The sequence below is a fragment of the Triticum dicoccoides genome, chromosome 7B (genome assembly GCF_002162155.2).
Source record: "Triticum dicoccoides isolate Atlit2015 ecotype Zavitan chromosome 7B, WEW_v2.0, whole genome shotgun sequence".
NCBI lineage: Eukaryota > Viridiplantae > Streptophyta > Magnoliopsida > Poales > Poaceae > Triticum > Triticum dicoccoides.
This window is the reverse complement of record NC_041393.1, coordinates 720,125,149-720,130,591: the sequence shown is the minus strand read 5'-3', so window position 1 is coordinate 720,130,591 and position 5,443 is coordinate 720,125,149.

Below are 5,443 nucleotides of genomic sequence, written 5' to 3'. Positions count from 1 at the left end.
TTCCCTCCGCCTCCGTCTGCAACGGCATGCAGAGAGGCCCCGACCCCGATGGAGGCGGCGGCCATGGACACCTTGCTCCTGCCCCTCGCCCACCCGTGTGCCCCGGGGGGGGGGGCATCCTCCGGGTGGATCGAGCGAGGGCGACGATCGAGTACTCCCCAAAGATGGCAGCGGATGAGTTGCTGCTACTCAACCACGCGGCTATAGTCATCGTCGCCGGGGCTAGCTCCGACGTATGGCCTAGCTGGATCAAGGAGGCCATCCACAGTGAGCTCCCGCAGCTGCCTGATACGTCTCCAATGTATCTATAATTTATGAAGGATTCATGCTATATTACTATGTGTTTTGAATGATTATGGGCTTTATTATACACTTTTATATTACTTTTGGGACTAACATATTAACCGGAGGCCCAACCCATATTGCTGTTTTATTGCCTGTTTTAGTATTTCGAAGAAAAGGAATATCAAACGGAGTCCAAACGGATGAAACCTTCGACAACGTGTTTTTTCGGAAGATTATCATCCTGGAGGCTTGGAGATCAAGTCAGAAGATCCTCGAGGAGCCCAAGAGATAGGGGGGCGCCCCCCCCCCCCTACAGGGCGCGACCCCCTTTCTCGTGGACCCCTCGAGCACCCCCCGACCAACTTCTTTCGCCTATATATGCCCTCGTACCCTAAAACCATCTAATATCAAGATAGATCGGGAGTTCCGCCGCCGCAAGCCTCTGTAGCCACCAAAAACCTCTCGGGAGCCCTTCCCGGCACCCTACTAGAGGGGGGATCCATCATCGGTGGCCATCTTCATCATCCCGGCGCTATCCATGACGAGGAGGGAGTAGTTCACCCTCGGGGCTGAGGGTATGTACCAGTAGCTATGTGTTTGATCTCTCTCTCTCTCGTGTTTTCTCTCGTGTTCCCTCTATGGAACGATCGATGTATCCCGAGCTTTGCTATTGTAGTTGGACCTTATGATGTTTCTCCCCCTCTACTCTCTTGTGATGAATTGAGTTTCCCCTTTGAAGTTATCTTATCGGATTGAGTCTTTTATAAGAACACTTGATGTATGTCTTGCCGTGCTTATCTGTGGTGACAATGGGATATCATGTGCCACTTGATGTATGTTTTGGTGACCAACTTGTGGGTTCCGCCCATGAACCTATGCATAGGGGTCGGCACACGTTCTTGACTCTCCGGTAGAAACTTTGGGGCACTCTTTGAAGTACTTTGTGTTGGTTGAATAAATGAATCTGAGATTGTGTGATGCATATCGTATAATCATGCCCACGGATACTTGAGGTGACAATGGAGTATCTAGGTGACATTAGGGTTTTGGTTGATTTGTGTCTTAAGGTGTTATTCTAGTACGAACTCTTGAATAGATTGATCTGAAAGAATAACTTTGAGGTGGTTTCATACCCTACCATAATCTCTTCGTTTGCTCCGCTATTAGTTTCTTTGGAGTGACTCTTTGTTGCATGTTGAGGGATTGTTATATGATCTATCTATGTTATTATTGTTGAGAACTTGCACTAGTGAAAGTATGAACCCTAGGCCTTGTTTCCCACCATTGCAATACCGTTTACGCTCACTTTTACCACTTGTTACCTTGCTGTTTTTATTATTTCAGATTACAAAAACCTTTAGCTACTATCTATTTTGCACTTGTATCTTCATCTCTTCGCCGAACTAGTGCACCTGTACAATTTGCCATTGTATTCGGTGTGTTGGGGACACAAGAGACTCTTTGTTATTTGGTTGCAGGGTTGCTTGAGAGATACCATCTTCATCCTGCACCTCCTACGGATTGATAAACCTTAGGTCATCCACTTGAGGGAAATTTGCTACTGTCCTACAAACCTGTGCACTTGCAGGCCCAACAACGTCTACAAGAAGAAGGTTGTGTAGTAGACATCAAGCTCTTCTCTGGCGCCGTTGCCGGGGAGGTGAGTGCTTGAAGGTATATCTTTAGATCTTGCAATCGAATCTTTTTGTTTCTTGTTTTATCACTAGTTTAGTTTATAAAAGAAAACTACAAAAAAAATGGAGTTAAGTTTGTCTCGTACGCTTCGTCTTTTTGATATCTTTCGTGAGTTTGATGGAAAGGAAAATTGTGCTCAAGTGATAGAAGAAGAATGCTTTAAAATGCTTGGTACTAAATCTTTGAATGATGAGCATGATTGCAATGTTGTTAGTATAAACTCCTTGAATATCCATAGTACTAATGATGATTGTTCTAGTCATGATGAGAATATATCTTATGAGCATGTCAACTTTTGTGGAGTGCATGTTTGCACGAACACACCAAATAGAGAAGATATATATTGCAAGAAGGATAAGTATTTAGAAACTAAGAGGTTGCAAGAAAGTCTAGATAAGAGTGCAGAGAATTTAAGATATCTTTCCTGTTGTGAATTTTGCAATAAACAAGATCATTTACATCTCCACTGCAAATTGTTTCATGATCGGATCGTGTCCAAAAATTGTGATGATTTGATATCCCTTTCTCATTACAATGAACTTAGATTGGTTTTGGGTTATGAAGAGTTGAAACGTTTAACTAAGCCTATCCCAGAATTTAATCTTAAGCATTTCCTTGATATCGATCTAGAAAAGATTTCTATGTTTTGTGCGGTGAATTGCATTGAAAATCCTTATATTGCCAATTACATAAAGAAAAGAAAGCAAATAGAAGATGATGAGAATACTAATGAAAGGGAAGAGACTTCCCAATATCCTCCTATTATTTCTCATGATGAATCAGGTAATGAGGAGGAGCTTTCTATTCAACCAATCTCATCAATAAGGAGGTCAAAGAGGAAGGTTGAACCTACAAATAATGTGAAGAAGAAAAAGAAAAGAAGGAGCAACAAAGGTAGAAAGGTACCCTTCCAAATGATGTTGCTCCTACTACTCATTGTGATGATGATAATTGCTTTACTATTGGTGCTATCCATATTTTTCATGATGAGAGTGATTATGCTTATGATATGAAAGAGCCCAAGCTTGGGGAAGCTATGTTTGATGAAGATGAAATATTTGAGAATATATTTGCTGGAATTAATGTTTGTCCCAAGCTTGGGGATGCTATGTTTAATCAAGATGATATTTTTAGCACCCCAAGTTTTGATATGCAAAGTTGTTATGATGATAGCATGCCTCCTACCTATGATGATTATATTGATGAAAGTGGGTTTGGAAGAGTGTCAACTTTAGGAATTAGTGATCCCACTATTTTGGAAGATGTTGAATCTTATTGTGATGAATATGAAAGTGGATTTGGAAGAGTGTCAACTTTATTTAGCGATTCCACTATCTTGGGAGAGGTTTCAATCGATTATGATGAGAACGAAGTTGCTACTTATGATGATTATTGTGATGAAACTTATGCTATAAAAAATAGCGATAATTATATTTATAAAACTTGTCATGATTATGATTACCCTTTTTTCTTAACATTACTCTTTTAATGTGGAAACAATTTTTAGTGTTCAAGTCTCTTATGATACTCCCACTATTCCGAATGAGAAGAATTTTGCTTATGTGGAGAGTAGTAAATTTTCTATGCTTGTAGATCATGAAAATAATGCTTTAGGTGCTGGTTATGTTGTTGAATTCATTCATGATGCTACTGAAAATTATTATGAGGGAGGAACATATGCTTGTAGGAATTGCAATAATATCAAGTTTCCTCTCTATGTGTTAAATTTTTTGAAGCTATGCTTGTTTTACCTTCCTATGCTAGTTGATTATTGTTCCCATAAGTTGTTTGCTCACAAAATCCCTATGCATAGGAAGTGGGTTAGACTTAAATGTGCTAGTAATATGCTTCATGATGCTCCCGTTATGTTTCAATTCTTATCTTTTTATGTGAGCATCATTGTCATCATCATGCCTAGCTAGAAAGGCATTAAAGAAAAGTGCTTGTGGGAGACAACCCAATACTTACCCTTACTGTTTTTGTGTGTTAAAATGATTATGCTACTGTAGTAATCATGTTTAATAGCTTTTGTTTCAATAAAGTGCCAAGTAGAACCTTTGGGAAGACTTGGGTGAAGTTTATGTGATATTGCTGTAAAAAATAGAAACTTTAGCGCTCACGAGATTAGCTGCCATTTTTTACTGGAGAGGGCTTTTAGGTTGATTCTTTTTGCAGATGATTAATAGACAAATTGCTCAGGTCCAGCACTTTATTGAATAATTGTTTGGGTTCCATAAGTATACGTTTGATACAGATTACTACAGACTGCTCTGTTTTTGACAGATTCTGTTTTCATTGTGTTGACAGATTACTACATACTGTTCAAGCTTGGGGATGCCCAAGGCACCCCAAGATAATATTTCAAAAAGTCTCAAGCATCTAAGCTTGGGGATGCCCCGGTAGGCATCCCACCTTTCTTCTTCAACAACTATCGATTAGTATCGGTTGAGCCTAAGTTTTTGCTTCTTCACATGAGTTGTGCTATCCTTGCATCATCATTTTATTTTGTTTTGCTTGCTGTTTGAATACAATACCAAGATCTGAAATTTCTTAATGAGAGAGAGTCTTCGCATAGTTTCATAATTATTTAGCTACTCATTGATCTTCACTTATATCTTTTTGGAGTAGTTTTTCATTTACTTGTGTGCTTCACTTATATCCTATGAGTAAATGGTTGAATGAGTTGATTGTCATAAATCTGAAATTATATATGCCTCATTTGCTTATCCCATGGGGAGTATTGACTTCACATCTAAGAAGTACAAGTTGTAAATTTATTGAAGGTTAGCAAGCATTGTATTGGTCATTTGAACAATTCATGAAAGAATATTGAAGGAAGAGAGATTTCACATATAAATATATTATCATAGACATCTTTTATAATTGTGAGCACTCATTAAGTATGACATGCTAAAGAGTTGATGTTGGACAAGGAAGAGAACGTAATGGGTTATGTGCTGGAAATATGCCCTAGAGGCAATAATAAAATGATTATTATTATATTTCCTTGTTCATGATAATTGTCTATTATTCATGCTATAATTGTGTGATCCGGAAATTGTAATACATGTGTGAATAAATAGACCACAACATGTCCCTAGTAAGCCTCTAGTTGACTAGCTCGTTGATCAACAGATCGTCATGGTTTCCTGACTATGGACATTGGATGTCGTTGATAACGGGATCACATCAATAGGAGAATGATGTGATGGACAAGACCCAATCCTAAGCATAGCACAAGATCGTGTAGTTCATTTGCTCGAGCTTTTCCAAACTCAAGTATCATTTCCTTAGACCATGAGATCATGTAACTCTCGGATACCGTAGGAGTGCTTTGGGTGTACCAAACGTGACAACCTAACTGGGTGACTATAAAGGTATACTACAGGTATCCCCGAAAGTATCTGTTGGGTTGACACGGATCGAGACTGGGATTTGTCACTCCGTATGACGGAGAGGTATC